Consider the following 17,008-nt stretch of genomic DNA (forward strand, 5'->3'; position numbering starts at 1 on the left):
TGCTGCATTGATACTTGGGGTGTAAGGTGTGTTATTTGTGTTGTGATGACTAACGTAAAATCCATGCCTAACCTACTGCGGAGTAGTTCTGATTGTACAATTCCAAGTAAGCAGGAACGCCAAGTAATAGAATGCACTTCATTGCCAGACAATTAAACAGGAGTCTTGTATTAACTGGGATGTGTACTTCAGAAAGACCTTAGTATCACCTTTATCTTGTGAGGCTCTTCGGTTAATTGGCACAATTTTTTCTTAATTGCAGTCTTAACTGACACAGCTGGAAGCTTTTGCATTGAATAGAATTGATAATGTTGATAATGTCTAGAAAACCTAGAGATAATCCATATTGAAATAATTTTACAGTCCCAGGGAATGAAAAGTCTACTTCTGGTTTGTAACATTAAATAATCCTGTTTATGTTCTTGAATAGTAATGTGTGTCATGTAGCTTTGGAGGCTGGTAGTTATCAATTGTTATTCCTTTCGAGTATTAAAATTGGAGCTCTAAGCCAACACCTCATTAAAATACTTAACCAGCTCTTCCAAAGCTGATGGCTTCCAACTGGAAACTTAAATAAGTCTGTGATAAGGGAGAGTCAATAAAGACATTATAAGCAGTGTGTACATGTGTCATAAGGTGTTTGTTTTAAAAGTACAGTAATCATAAGAACTGTCAAAATGCAATGTAGTTGTTAAACCCCTTGTTCTACTTCTACTTCGCCATAACAACAATCTTTCTTGATATGAATGTTTAGAATTATCAAATCCATGACATAACTGAATGACAGTTATTGATGAGGCATCCTGAGACACCCTGTGTAACTTAGGATGGAATTCAAACGAGCTACTAGTTGTCCACAAATTTTCGATTGTCATTCTATAAAAGCTAATTCTGTCTGTAGTTTGTATTTACCTGCTGACCTGTATAAATATATATATATATATATATACACACAACTGTATTTACCTGTAGCAAAGTATTTACCTGCTGGCATATAATTCTGGCCTCGAAAGGCAAATTTTTCTGTAAATTACTAGGCATGAGCCAAAGCAAACAAGGTTGTTGTGCACACGTTGGAAAGTACGGAAACCAGTGATGTGGAGTTACTGAAGACGTTCATCTACATTGTTTATAATTGTTCAGAAGAAGTGCAAGTCTGAAGCGTCCGTTGAACCTAATGTATTACGTGGAGTGGGTGGTCTGGGGAGGAGTGCTGGGGATGATAAATGGTCTGTCAGCACAGAAGCTTGAAGAGTCAGTTAACTCTTCCTGGAAGCGTGCCATGTGGTCCGCTGTAGGGAGTCTGTCCTTTTGCAGAATGAAATTCTTTTTCCTGCTGAGAGAAATCCATTTTTCTGTGGATCTCCTAAAAGTGGATTTGGCCAGACTTCCTGAGACAAGGCTGACACAGTGCTGCAGGCTCCTCTAAAGAGTGAGGTAAAGGAGTGACCTGACTCTCCACTGGAATGGAAGCCTTGAAGACAAGATACATACGCTTATACCCAAGTACATTTTTTGTCTTTCCTAGTGTAAGTGCTGAATAATGCAGCAAGGTGCTGAACTCTTTTTTTTTCCCTAAACCTTCAAAGACTTCAGTGGTACCATTCGGTCTAGTAAAGTTATATGAAAGCTCCTTGTCATGTAGCTGTCCAAAGAGATACTGTTTTGTACTCACTGGTAATCTGATACCTTCTACCAGCCCTGAAAGATGGAAAAAAAGAATTGTGATATACTTTTGAAAATTATAAGGAACTACTTATATTGGGGGGAAAATAGATATCCGAGGAGCTTTGATATGCTTTTTGTTTAGAGAGCTCCAATATTTTCTGTATGGGGTGGAGGTTATGGAGCTGTTTTTTTCCTAATGTTAACATATTAGGTTACAGGAATCTTTCCGCTTAATTGAGCAAACACAGGAGAGTATTTATGTAGCTGAAGATCTGCAACTGCCAGTAGAATTAATTAGGAGAGGAATAATTAGGCAAATAGTAGCGTCCAAATGGTCCCGATAGAAAAACGTATTGCAATCCCAGTAGAAATCTCATTAATGTTGTCATTGGTGATGAGCTGTACCTTTTGCAGTACCATGAAGGGAGGCAAATGTGGAAGGATCTCAGTGGGGTGTCAGCTTGGGTATGAAGCAGAAACAATATCAAGGTTTTAAGCTGTCTAGTCTCATTATTGTCACTTAGTCATGGCTGCAGCTCCGCTATCTGCTTAAAAGCCTTCCTTGATTGAATGAGCCACTTTATGGTGAAATAGGTACAAAAGAAAAAATTTCAGGTTAGTACTTGTTATAGAATTGTTGCTTCATGTATCAGAAACAGGTTGTTTCTCATGCCGAGCAGATAACTGAGTAAAAACTGAGACAAATTAAGCTTATTTCAAATACTTTTGCTCAAATTCGACAGCTTAATGGTTCAAAGAACGGAAAAGTTAATGAGCATATTATCTAGACTTCCCATTGGAATATTAGTCATATGGTGGAATAAAAGAAAGGCTAATTAATGTGATGTCATATTTATAGTGGCTGTTCTAGGAAGTAGTATCTGTTTGGTTCCTGGTCTGTAGTAGCAAGGTCTGCTATGTGGTCAGTGAGGGTAAATATCGTAGACGTAATTCTCTGGGGGAAGCTGAGGGGGGTGCTGTAATAGAGAAATTGAGTTTTCCCCATTTTCTCCTTGTTTTGTCATCTGATAATTTTTTTTAGCTCTGTTACAAATTACTGTATAGCATTTCTCTCTACAATACTGTACAATACAGAGTTCATTTTCCAAGCATTTCTCAGAGGTGCATTGGAATGGTTTATATATATATGACTAAAATTATTGTGCTGTGAGAATATCTTTTATCAAAACCTATCAGTAAACCCAAAGCATTTCACAGATAGTCAGAGATTCTAGCTTGTGAAAGAGGTAAGCGTTACTTCCTCTGAAATAACCTCCTCCTTGCCTTGCATCTGAGGCTTGGAGAGGTTAAGGGAGCTGTTTAAGGGTCACAAATACCATCTGAAGCAATGCTAGTAATACAAATTGTCTCACACAACTCCAGTTTCTAACCAAATTGGAATAATGGCCTTCATTCCTCTACCAGTGAGCTACAGTGCTGTCCTGATTTGAACTATCAGGATTTTGTTTTGTTTTTTCATCAAAATGAGCTAACAACTGAGTAGTGCACGATGTAGTAAATTCATTTTATTTTCAGTGCTGGGTAAATTAATCCACATCAAAATATTCTAGAGTGACAACTCTGGAAACCTTGTGCCTCTCTGTCATAGTGAAAGTTTACAATAACAGTTGTGTGCATTTTGTATTTAACTACTCCACTTCCCCTATTAGCTATAGTTGCTGATGTCTTTAACTTGGTTTCCTATTATGGTAGCAGCTGTTGATAAGTATCAGTTAAGCAGGCCTTTTATTTATGTGCATTTTTTTAAAATGTGACTATAAAATATTCACTAATTCTAGATTCCTGGGGCCATGTTCAGACAGATATCTCTCTTCCTCAGTGAAGAGAGACAGATATCCAAGTGATATTTTTGTGGCTCTTACCGTAGACTGCATGTATGAAAACAGGGTGCAGAGAAGAGATGGAAATAGTTGTCTTACTATGGGTCTTTGAACACGGTCTAGATGAGAGGCAATGCTCCGTACTTTACTGTCCAGGCCAGAATATCTGAAGACATGGGATTCTGATTTCTTCTAATACACTGAATTTGATGCCATTTATTAGCTAACCATTTGTAGTGTCCATGGCAAAATCTTTCTTTTGATGCTTTCTAAACACAGCCCTTTTGTCCTCTTGCCCAGAATTTCTAGGAGGGCGTACAAAAGAGCTGTGCAATGAATGAGCAGCAAGACTGGTGTCTCTGAAAGGAGTTGGCTGCACTGTACATCCCAGAGCGGTACTTTAACGCTTGCAACACGTGCGGCAGTTACATCCAATATGTCTGGGGAGCGCTGAACACCTGCATTAGGGACACAGCAATGGTGACAGATGTGCAGCAACTCTGATGCATATAAAAAATACCAGTTGCTGTGCAGTTAAAGACGGGTTGCTTCTCTCCGTGGTGTTCTTGAACAAAACATGTGAATGTGTTGTGCTGTGCTAGCATGACTAAGGCCAGTACTTTCAGAACTGACAAGATTACTGGCATGAAAGATTTCTTCACAGCCAGCATATATTGAACGTGGACTTTGCATCTCACTTGCACAGAAAGTGCAAGTGAGATAAAGCTGGACAGAGCTGTACTGCTGAACCCTTTGGGGCCACTGGAATCCTAGAAATCTGAGAAAAACACAAAATAAACCTTAAGCCCATCCAGAGAAGCAAACAGAAAACCTTTTTCTTTGTGTGCTTTTTTTCCTTGTCACCAGAAGGAAAACAATTCCTGAAGCATTCAAACATTAGCCCAACCTGAATTGTAATATTTGTTTTCTGGGGAATTTTTTTTCTGATATCCAGAAGTATTTTTTCGAAGTAGAATCCAGGCTAATGCAAGGACAGGAACTGTGGATTTTGAACAATGGGGAGATTGAAATAATCTAGGACACAATGGGGGTCTGATTCAGAAATAAACAGGCAATAGAAAGCTAGTGCTGGAGAGCACTTCCCAATGCTTCAGGAAAGTTAAACAGCTGAGGTGAAGCATAGGTCTGAATAAGTATAACTCTTCTCTGTTGTGCCCCAGCTGATGAGCATCCTCCCTCTAGCCCTCCTGGGTCTTTGTCCTGCCTTGCTTTTTTCACCACTAAATCAGAGAAGAAAAATCAGGTCCAATTTGTTAAGCCATTTCTACTGTAAGCCTTTCATGCATTTGGCTATCATTTTCTCGTAAAATCACAGACGAAAAAAAAAAGCAAAAGAAAAAAACAGAACAAAACAAAAACCCAAACCAACAACCTAGTGGAGAGGCTAATGGCTGAAAAAGCAAAAAGGGGGAAAGAAGTGAAGATGAGAAAGCGAAAAACATGCAGGTTACATCAGGAGGAGCCTGTGAAGGAAGGTGTTCAAAGGGCAACGCTGGTCAGCAGTAGTAGGAGTTACTTACAAAAACCCCCACCCTCCCAACCATTAACAAATCTAGTCATATTCATGTGAGGGCAGAGGCGGTGAGTCAGGAGGTTAACTGGTGTATATGACTTCGCTCTTCTTACACATTGTATGTAAAACAGTGCACTTTGGCATGGATCCCTCCTGTTACGGCTTTAATTCAACTGCAGCCACGAGAGCAGCAGTTTCTAAACCCTGGTGCTGTTCATCCCGGTTCCAAGGCGACTGAACTTCATCGGGCTCACATCTCCAGTAGTTAAATGCTGAGGTCCTGCTTCTTGCGGAACTGTTGTACTGAAGGGACTCTTGGAAAAGTGTCGTCTTTACGTATCTCACGAAACGAAAGGTTGGGAGCGTGGTTTTAGCAAGCTCAGGGCTGCTTTGCCGTACGCTGGGTCCCCCGTCCACCTTTCACAGCCCAGACAATGCATTCACAATTTACACCAGTCAAATTAGTAATGAAAAGCGTAATGACTGAAAAATGTAACTCTGCCTGAGGTAGCTGGAGGACTGCTGGCTCACTGTGGCTCATTGTTTCCAGCCTGGACATAAACAGAAAGGGGTCTGGCTGGGAAAGGAGAGAGGGTGCTGGGGGGCTGCTCGCAGGGGATCTCCAAGGCAGCCAGGCTGGGGAGGGAAGCTTACAATGTAGCTTCTATTAACTTCTAATTCAAAAGTCACTGAAAGCCAAACGTCCTCCTAGTTCTGATTAGGAGCTCCCCCCCCCATCGGAACTTAGTTTTTTCTTGCTCGTGTTTAACTGACTGAAGTTGTACTTTACCACAAGTTAAAGTACTGGTGATACTTCCCGCCCCTCCCTTTTCCTTTTTCCCAGCAGTAAAGGCTTGAGGCTGTGGGTCAGCATCCCCTGTCAGGGGACAGAGTTGCAGCCCTCCTGGGGAAGCAAATTGCTCACCCTTTCTCCCCCCCCCCCCTTAGCTGTGCTGGGTCCTAGTAGCCTCCCTGCTGCCCATGTTCTCTCATCTCAGTTTAGTGTCTCTTAAAACTCTTCAAAACAGGATAGGAAACACCGGTCCAGTGAATAAAAAGCAGGTCACCTCTCAGAATCATGTGCAAATTCCATGCAAGCCGTTTTCTAAAATTAGAGGCTATGTGAGTCTTTTATTTGCATTACAGAGGTGTTATTGCCCTAAGTAAGAATCGATTCTAACCTGAAATTGAGTTATAAGACATGCAGTCACCACTGTGACTAGGTAGGTATTTGCTCTGTGTGGCTGGTGTTTACAGGTGAACAAAACCTGCACCTGGCAAATGTTGCCGTCTGTGTCCTAAAACTTTACTTGTCCTTATTCAGCAATGGATATCATGCAGACCTAAAATTGGAGAAGTGCTTTTAACAGTTTTGTTGCACTCCCTCTTCTCCTTTCGCTTCCCAGATAAAGCAAACTGTTGTGCATTTAAGGTATATTTTGGAAAGCTTGTATCTTTAGCTTGTCTTGGGTTTGGCCACTTTATTGATGAAGGCAAAGCAGAGCAGTAGTTTAAAGATAAATAGGGTTAGAGATGAATTGTCTCTACTCCAAAAATTGATTTGCAGAGATCTCTGCTGTAATTCTAACTAGTATTACTATGTACTAGATAGGCCATCACAAACGAACATGAATGCAAATTTGCTATTCTGACAGATTTTATTAGAAATAAAGAAACCGGTTTATGCAAGGATTTTGGTTTAAAGAGGTTTTTCAGCAGAGCATACTGTTGGCTTAGCAGGTTTACTGAGCCACTAAAAGTAGTTAAATAGAGATATCTCACTCTCCTTTCCTTTCCTGTTATACTACTTCACGATTAAGCTCTTACTTTTGTCAGTTTTTATATTTCCTGAATATGGGAGCAAGGATATTATATAATGAAAAATATGTTGAAGTAGAAACTGAGGGGTTGGGAATGTAATGAAAGTATGGATTTATTTTTAAAAAGAGAAAAAAAACACAATTGGCAGAAGTTAATTGTATATTCTTTGAAAAACTAGTGCTCTGCACTCCCGTTTGTTTCCACAGCCTTCAAAAGGCAACAGGCTGTGATTGACAGACCTGATGTTAGGGCAGACCAAGGCTGTGTAATATCTCACCTAGTCAATCCATGCTTCCTGATCCCCTTCAAAAACCCAGAGAATTTTGGAGGACTAAATGCAGAGGATGGAAAGCTGTAGGCGTACAGGGACAAACTCAGTCCTGACAAGTGTAGGCACAGCTCCTGCTGGCTTTGCTAGGAGCTGCGTTCAAGTCAAAGCTGAATTAGGTCCAAAGTGTTGGTGTAAGGCTGCGGTAGCACTAGTATAGACCTGCCTTGCATAAGGTTAGGCTGCAAGTGCTAAAGCTTTGCTGTCCTAAATAACTGTGGGAAAATGGGTAATAGTTAAGTGGCCTTAGAATAGCTCCATATTTTTTACAACTGTTAAATGTTTATCGTGCTTCCTGTATGAAATATCTGGTGTGCTAAATCCCAAAACAGTGGAACAACGAGGGGGCATAAATTTAAACTAGTTAAAAGAAAGTACTTTACACACAGACTCTATTTCTTGTCCCAGTAAGAGTGTGTAGGGGCAGATTGTATCAGTTGGTCTAATCAGGGATGAGACAAATTTGTGATGACAGATCCATAAACTAATGGGAATGGTGAGCACAACAATAGTAGATGTTGGGGGAGTAAGAGGGGAACAAATAGCAGAAAGCAGGCAAAGGTGTGCTTTCCTCTGGAGGACAACTCCTATTGCTGCTCTCGGACATCAAATACTGAGCTGGATGGACCATTGGTCTGTTGAAGAATGTGTTCCTAGTGTTCTTAAACTTTGCTATCTTGTGATTTATTTTTTTTAATTGAAAATGGCAAGTTCCTGTTACTGCTGAGGTCAGCAAGTTGATCATCCTATCCAAGCAATGTGAAAGTGAAGCAGTTTCTTGTTATGATGACCACCATCCTGCTGAGACCAAGCTCTGGTTTGTAGAAACTGTAAGGAGAACAAAACAATGAAAGATGTGGAGGAAAGGGGAGAAACAGGGGATCTTTAGGAACAGAAGGGGAACGGGCGTAAAGGAGAAAGTTGGAGCAGGAGGATACTAAAGCAAATGGACTAATATGAACACAAGGAATGAGTTGCAGAAAATAGAGCTATGAGGAATCCCTTCTGATCACTAGTGAGAAGGTTTGCTTCCACTGTTTAAGGCTGGGTTTGTATCCCCCAAAAGCCACACGTTTAGAAGCCTGGCAGTTTTCCCTTGAAGGCTATAAACCCCTGAGGAGGCAGGGGGGGAGTTTCTCTTCCTAAGCTTCCTCCTCAAATGAAACCCAAAATAATCAATGAATATAAAATCAGTAATAAAAGCAAATCTTACAATTTTGGGAATGTCCAACTCAAGCTTGGTTGTTTTTTGTTTTTTTGGTTTTTTTTTAAATAGAATTTTGTGTTGATATACTGGATACTAGCCTATAAAAGAATCAGCATACACACTGACACTTGCATTGTTTGACTGGAAAGGGTAGAGTAAATCTGTGGCCTTGCCTTTCCTAGCTCTTTAGGAGCAACTTTCCTCATGAAAGTTTTAGCAAAGAAATAATCCGTGCATGCTTATTGCTTCTTTCAAGCTTGTATGCTTTTTAATGGCAATTAAACAGTACATGTCTTAGATCCAAAGGCAAACCAGATTCTAGTGTGCCTGACTCATTTATCATCTCTGAAAAAAAGGGGAAGCATCAAACCTATACGTGAGGCTGTCTGATGTTCTGGAAGGCTAATACCTTTACCACTGCACCTCTTATGTAGATATCCAATACTTTCCAATTTTTGCAGTAATTGGTTACAGGAGGGGAAAAAATGCGTTCTCTTGTGCAGAGAGAATTTCTTGATGATCTGAAATGTGTAATAGGGCTTTTCTTATCTGTAAGACGGATTGAAGCAGGTCTTGAAACATGAGAAGATTTGCCGTTTCTTGTGACATGGGTTAGTTAAATAGGGATGCTGAAAAACTGAACTAAGGAGCAATCGGAATAAAAGGATGTCTTAATCCAGTAATTCCTTGGTATTTGTGAGACCTACTAAAATTTTTCTTGACTTGTGTGTGTGTGCACACTTGTGCAGCTTCTCTGGTACTGACTGCTGGTATAGATGGATCAGGACTAAACAACGATATAAACCAGGTAATAAACAGGTTAGCAATTGCATAACTCACATTGATGCAATGTGTATATATATTATACTGAGAGGAAAGCGAGAAAGTTCCTACCTCTGAAACTTAGTAACTGGTAGTGGTCAATGTTGATGTCAATGGTTAAAAATAAACAGCCTGTTGGGATGTGTGCGTTTTGGGTCTTTTTCCCCTTTGGAAAACATTTGCGGGAGCAACATAAACTCAGGTAGGATCCCAAACTCAATGTTTATAATCACCACAATGCTGTTTACAATCATCACAATAATCATTGTCATGCTCTATGCAGTTGTATACATGATCAGATGGTAACATTTTCAGTTTAAATATTAAAGCTATTAAAATATGTTTTAATATTGGTCATAGATGCATACCACCCTACTTTTCTGAAAAGCATGAATAAGCTAGATTCTCCCATAATCTATTTACAAAATAGCATGAATACTAACTTTGTATTAACATACAGTTTTCAGTAAGGATAGCACCTTTTTGCGTGTGCTTGTAAAGCTTAACACTGGAAGTACTTTAATACAAGCTACAGAATAATGACATTTGTTCAAGTGTTTTAAAATGTTATTATTTTTCTTTTCTTTTCTAGCTTTGTCTCTTAAGGATCATGTCGTTGCACGTGTCCTGTTATCTGTCCCTTATAATAATTTCTAGAGCCAAGAGGGATGTAGAGATCTCAAAGGTAGAACACACCAATCATTTCTGTTCTAAAGAGAGGAAAAATACACAGACAGACTGATGCTGTATTAAAGCATGCAATATGAACTCAACCTGTGGATCAAAGAATCCACAAAAGAAAGCCCCAGATTTAGCTCTCAGTTAAAATTTCTCTTCTATGTCAGTTTTCAGACACTCATCAGTAAAGGATGAACTCGTGATGCAGAACTGTGATAAAAACGTTGAAAATAATTCAGTTGGCAACCAGGCATAAGCCTACTGGAAAACTGGCTTCAATAGTCTTGCTGCTTAAAATGATGAATTTTAGCTGGAACTATGATATGCACTGCATTTCTTCCAGAAGATGAGATTGTAGTGATATGACTGTAATACAATAGGAAAACATCACCGTCCCTCTTCCCCTCTCCCCCAGGGTTGTCAAATCATTATAAAACAGTTTTTTCTGTCTATACTGTATATTAATAAGGAGTACCAGAGAGTAGTTGTGACCTTATTTTTCTTTCTGCTTTTCTTCACATTTGGAAGCAAGTACTTTTTGTTTGTTTACAAATTGATGAATTTAGGTTTACATTGTTACATAAAAATTGGTAAATCTAACTTGACATCTACATTCAATTAACCACAAGAAGTTTTTCACCTGGCAAACTTTGCAACATTTGAAATATTCCCTCCTTCCGGATACTGAAGCAAAATTTTCTCTGTGTAAAATTACATTCCGTTGCATTTTCTTTAGAGATATCTTGTTGGCAGCTGTTACAGTAAAAAGGGGAAACATTGAATTCATTGCAATTGATCTATAGTAAAATTAATTTACAAGCCAAATAACTTTTGGTTACAATGAGGTAATCTCAGTTATATAAGACAACCTTCTGGGTGCAAGTCATTTTGAAGTACAAGTCACTTCTAGTTTTACAAGACAAAATGCGAAAACTTACTTAAGTTTTTAGATAAGCAATTTTTAGACAGTATCAGTGACTCATGTAGACAAACTGATTCAAAAGTCTGCAAGAGGAGATGTAACCTTTGCAATAATTCTTTGCAGGTCACAGGGTTGATCAGTTTGAGAAACAGATGATTAGGCTAGAAGTCTTCGGTTCAGAAAAAAGACAACTTGGGATGTGACAGAGGTTGCAAAACCATTAGTGAGATTAGATAAAGACCAGCTGTGCAGCACCTCTTCTAATACAAGAACTTTGGAGACACCGCAGAAGCCTAACAGAATCAGGACATGTACTTGATTCAATACATGGCAGACTCGTGAAGCTTGTTTCCAAAGGATGTTAAAGGTCTACTTGTGTTGAGCAAGTGAAGTGGTATATGGAATAGAAATATGCTGAGGACTGCTAAATGTAGGGAGCCACATCTGACTTGGAAGGTTCCCTGAGATGAAAATAGTCACAGTTTGGAATAGCATTTGGAGAAAGTGTTGTGTATTTGTAACTTGTGCCTTGCCCTTCCTCTTTCGTACAGTCTTATACGGCAATGTTGAAGACAGTATGCTAGTCCTGCTTTTGGTCTGATTTGATTGAACTGATCACAATTTTTATGTCATGTCCTGATTTGGTAAATAAGAAAGGATGTGACCTTGAAGTAGATTTTGAATATGATTTTGTTGATTTTGCCATGCAGATAGACTGTTTGAACCACAGTAAACACAGTAAGACTTAAAGGGCGTCACGTAGCTAGGTTGTAACCATCTTCTACCTACATCTAGGTTGTCGTCGTGCTTCTACTGACAGATTCCATGATGAAGAATGTGGGCGCTGTGGATAGGCAGAGGATCGCTTCATTGTGCCTGACAGGTACACAGCAGAATCTTTCACTGATCTGGTAAAAGGACTTAAGTAATGGGCTTAAGTCACTTCTTTGTAGAAGTGACCCTGCTCCATCCAAGTCTGTATTGAGAATCCCGTGGAAACAAATTGTATAAACGCAGGAGGCAAAGAATTTTCTCTCCACTGTCTCCCAAAATGGGAAGGGGGCATAATACTCTAGAAATGGCACAAGAGGTGTTCAGAAAGGGCATGGAAGCAGGTCTAGATTTGGAAGCAGCACAGCTTCGTCTGCATGGTTGCTGCTTGTTGGGCTAATTAGGGACAGGAACTGAATGACAGAGTTCATTTGTGGAGAGAAAAGGGGCTGAGCAAGATAATTGAGAAATGCTGGCCTGGGCAGGTCTGTGTGATAGTAACAAAGAGGAAAAACGCTACTTTGCCCTTAACTTGGCAGCAGATAGCACTGCTGCGCTGACTTAGTTGTTATGGATAGATGACTATTCATTTTTTTACCACTGACTTGACTCTTGCAAGAAACCTTGAAATGGCAAAATTAGCAAATTTGCATGATGTTTTGGGGCCTCCTACTCTTATTGAAGCAAAGATCATTGACTCAGTTTCCAGCTGGACTGGACTCTCAAGTGGAGTGCGTAGGGGTACTGGTAGGACAGTACTTCTGTAGTATTTTCCTGTTTGAAACTTCTTAACCTGACTGAGATGCTCGGGCATGCCAGGAGGAGGCTTTTATTTTCTAGGCAGAAGTTGCTGGCTTATGTTTAAAAGAACTATTCTGGAGCTTGGAATTTTAATTATTTTGAATCAACTTTTGGTTAAATTGTTGCTATTAAAGAAAGTATTCATCTTCTGGAAAAGACATTTAACTGGCTGGGCATAATCATGCTAGACAGTGTATTTATTTATTTCAGTTTATATCTGTTGCTGCTAGGCTTTGGGTTTCTTTTCCTAAAGAAACACTAGGAGGAGGGGTACATAAATCAAAATTTTATTCTGAACTAATTGCCTTGTTCTGAATTGCATAAACCAGTTGATCTTTTTCACTACAAAATTTCATAACAGAAGGATCATTAATATTAAAGATAATATGAAATGCAAAAGCATTTGTTGCACTTTAGATGGAAGCTTCTCTTTGCATGATGTTTTACTTTTCTTGTTTCACAGCTAAAACTAGCATGTTGTAGCTGGATATGATGTAGCAGCAATATGGCCATAAGTGATGGTAAGCTGCACCCCAGTTTGACTGAAGAAATAGAGAATGAAAGTAGCTTCAGTCCCACTATCTCAAATAAATGTTGCTCATACCTGTTCTTTACTTTGAATTTCCACAGGCCTTTTCACTTCACCCTAGCTGTGTTTGCTTCTCAGGATGGAAAGCCCGTATGCAGGCTTGGAAGGAACTGTCTGAATTAGGTGCAGTGCCTTGAAACCATAGGCTCCTCTGTAGGAGAAACTGTCAAGGAGGATTCCCCAGGACTTGTACTTTGTATTTAATTTCCTGCAAGCCACAAAACTCTCCATTACCTTAAACCAATATATGACGGTTTATACAAAAGAACTAAATTACCAAAGTCTGCAGTGTGTGACAGGAAGGGCACTGCCATGTCTCCACTTCCTTCAAGAGCTAGGAATGTGCTTGTGGTGCAATACATCATGTTTTTTTTTCACTAAAGAAGCACTACAGTTTACAGTTATTATTTGTAGGCCTACCCAGAATGTGAAGTAAGTGTAGTTCCCCAAATCCTCTTAGCATTTGTGTCTAGGTTCTGGACTTCTCTCCCTGCTTTTCTAAAAGTATATTTTCATGTCTTAAATCTGATGTTCTTAACTGAGTTGAAAACATTATTCAGTATAATCCTTTTGTTACGGTCTTTGAGGCACTAGGAAGATCTCTTGAAAGTGACTTTCTTTAGGGCTGGATGACTGGTGAGTCTAAGGTGTGGTTTGCAGTTGGGATTCTTTCTTTTTTATTTTCCTTCTTGAGAATCTGCTTAGGCTTCTTATGCAAAAACTTTATATTTCACTTTTACTGTAGATATTGAGCCTGAGCAAGGAAAAATATTTTCAGAGGCTGCGTAGAAAGGTGGAATACAGTATAATCATCTCGTGCACACTAATGTAACTAAATGCATGTGGAAAGTGATGGGTGAAGTACAAAGGGAAGGAGAAAGGAGCTGACTTGAAGGTAAAGATGGTCAGAATTGGTAAATCTGTCAAAGTAGCACTGTATAGGTAACCGTTTTGCTTGTAAATTAATGCTTTTCTAACTTATATTTATTTTGGTATGTGTGTGAAAACAACTCAAAGATCAGAAAGTCACAGAAATAGCTCAATAAATGACGAAGATACTGTATCAGATATTGAAGGAAAATTGCCTCCTCTCCTTCTAAAATCTCACCTGTTGGGTGATGTGAAAGTACTGCAGACTTTACGAAACCATATATATGTTTTCAAGACAAGTTTGTGGGTGTTTTTTCTGTATGGTGAAAAAGGATCTCCTGATCCAGCGAAAATAAAATAGGCCGTCAGTTCTTGTCTTGAAAAGAACACAAGAGCTAAGAAAAATTAACCAGAGACATTTGAATGTCATTGAAACATAAGACAGCAAAATGGCCACTCATATTACAGCAGATAGTTGATAAATATCTTTTTATCACCCCACCTTTGAATTGAACATCCTCAGATCCATTACAAATGCATTGTTGGAAATAAGGGGCGACTGGGCGACAATTTTCTTCCAATCATGATTAATTTCTTCTAGTGAATGTGGCTGAAAGCCTTCTCTGTATTGTGCAGCATCACCTGTTCCTCAATAAAAAGTAGTGCTTCTGCCTTGCTGGAGATTTCAAACAATTATGCGGCCATACAAACTGCTTATCTACATGCTTAACAGAATGTGCTGAAATTTTAATAATGCATAATGAAAGGGAAACTATGCCTCCTTCATAATATTAGCAGGCCCTTTTTCTCCAGGTAAGTTTACCAAATCCTAAGTCATCCTGTGCACAGACTGGCCGTAAAAATAAATTACACAAGTTACAACAGAACCCCTTGTGTTGTGTCAGCGTAGCCTCTCTATAGCTTAGGTCTTAGTCTTTCCTCCCCTTTGCCTTGGACTTCCAGGTAGTTCATATGTATTTTATAAAAGACTTCCAACTATACTCCTAACAAAAAATCAGTGATTTAATGACTTGATATATAAGGTTCTGTTAATAAAATTTGTTTAAGTTTGTAAAGCTCACCTGTATGAAAAGTGTGGCTCTAAAAGAAAAATCCTATTCTGGTGAAGCTATTTAAAAATGAAAATAAGGTGGAAATATTTCTAAAAATGTTGCTGTTTTTACAAGCATAATGTTTTATCATGTCCATACAACAGTTACGGTGTGACTCATAGCACAGGCATATGTTTCCCAACTGATAACACTTCTCATCTATCTCTCCTTCTACAAATGCTAGTGTTCAATGTGTCATTGCACTACTATCTGATAGATTACGATGACAATCAAACCAATAACTTATCAAAGCAAAATGTAGGCTCTAAGGGTTCAAAATATGAAATAGATTGGGTCCAAAGATATCCTTGATCAGCTTGAGAACTGTTCCTGTGGTTTTGTGATCTGCCTCACCACCTGTGTGTATGAATCAGATTTGAGACAGTGGCACAAGAAATACTTAGAAGCCAATGATGCACATATAAAACTTACCATTATAAAGCTGGAGAAGATGAGCAAGTTTGTTGGCCAGTGGGTTGATCAGTGATCTTCTGAAGTAAGAGCTTTTTGTTTCTCTTCTCAGCTTTGATGTTGACTAACTTTGTTATGTTTTGAATGTCAGCTTTGTAAAGTGCTTTCAAACTTAATAGTAAGGTGCTATTTGTGGTTGCATCCATTACGAGGCAGGTACTTTCCAAACACTTAAGAAATTTGTAATTCAAGTGATAAAGGAAGGAAAGAGAAAAAAAATTATGATTAAGCCAGATCTAAGTAATGGAAGTAACACACCAAGAAAAGGTCTTTAAGAGAATTGGGGCTTGCTGGTGAGATGAGGGTAACCACGTAAGTGTGCAGTAAGAAAGTGAATATGAGGGCATGGAGATGAAGGGCAACATGTGAGAGTTCCTCGCTGAAAGTGTTGGTATCAGCTTTGCTTGTTGCATGGCCAAACACATCTACATTTCGGCTCTGTACTGACTCAAAGGAGAAAGGGGGAATCCCATTTGTGTCATCTTTCTTTCCCTCCTTCTTCCATGACTGATCAACAGACTCAAGTGGTGTCCAGTGCTCCTGTCCAAGACAGGGCGCTGCACTCCAAATTGGTGGCCAGAGCTGCAAGAAGTCAATGGAGAAGAAGGACACTCTGGGAGGAGGGGGAAGGCTAGGTGCCATAACATACATCTAGGGCTTCAAGGCGAACGGATCGCGCATGGCAAATCACTCTGCCTAGAACTTAGGGCTCACTTTCCAAATGCAAGGTATCACTCTAATTCTGTCAGGCAGTATGTGACCTGTAATTATGTCCCTGTGCTCTTCTATTAATTTACACTCCTGCTTTGCTTTACTTGTGTTCAAGCAGATCCATATTATGATGCAAGTTTACCAGCAGTACTACAGAGTGAAGGCCCAGTTCCAAGTTAGTGTTCGTGAGTTTTTGTCATACCTGTTCAAATAGCAAGTCAGGAAAAAAAAAAAAAGGCATTCAAACCATTAATTTAACATGTTACTACAGATCTAGATTCATTCATAAAATACAAGCTTGCTGAAAACCAAATCTTTGGAGTTTTTCTGTGTGCAAACTTTTAGGTTTCATTTACCTGTATGAGAGGTTTATCCCTGTACCTTTCTTCTAGAATGGCTTCCCACCGAGTAAAATTCCCGATATAGGCATGCTTCTAATACAAACCTGCTGCTGCCAGTAAGAGCTATGTTTTGCATCTAACAAATTGACGATAATGCCTGAAGTTTCTGTGTATAGACCATATGGCTATTTCCAAATAAAATAAACATGATGTTAGTCTTAATGTGTTCAGCAGCTTTGTTTCCTGGGAAAGGTGAAGAAAATGGTGTCTTTGGACATTGTATTTCATAGGATTGCAGCTGAGCTACTAGAAATCTTAAATATTTTGCCTTAAAATATGGTTTCCTTTGTAAGGATAATGATTAACTCCTGTCTCTGTGTCTGTAATTGCAAGGGGCATTATCTGCAAATCGACATCACACCTTACATTTATTCTTCTGACATATGAGTGCAGACGTACTCCGATTTCATAGGCATGCGCTAGAGGACGGGCAGCAACTTTCCCAACTCTACAACCTTCCT

The 17,008-nt window shown here is 39.2% G+C and overlaps 1 long non-coding RNA gene across 2 annotated transcripts in view; it reads left to right on the forward strand.

The window, feature by feature from the left end:
• Nucleotides 1-16,806, forward strand: part of LOC142042641 (uncharacterized) — a 36,682-nt gene extending 19,876 nt beyond the window's left edge. Inside the window, exons 2-5 of one of the 2 annotated variants that reach the window (XR_012653819.1) lie at nucleotides 9,814-9,906; nucleotides 11,617-11,704; nucleotides 12,857-12,914; nucleotides 13,024-16,806. This is a non-coding gene — a long non-coding RNA (uncharacterized LOC142042641). The remainder of the gene's footprint in view (nucleotides 1-9,813; nucleotides 9,907-11,616; nucleotides 11,705-12,856; nucleotides 12,915-13,023) is intronic. The other variant, XR_012653820.1, reaches the window with a different exon arrangement.
• The last annotated feature ends 202 nt before the right edge of the window (nucleotides 16,807-17,008 follow it).

This window comes from Buteo buteo, chromosome 21, assembly GCF_964188355.1.
Source record: "Buteo buteo chromosome 21, bButBut1.hap1.1, whole genome shotgun sequence".
Classification (NCBI taxonomy): Eukaryota; Metazoa; Chordata; class Aves; order Accipitriformes; family Accipitridae; genus Buteo; species Buteo buteo.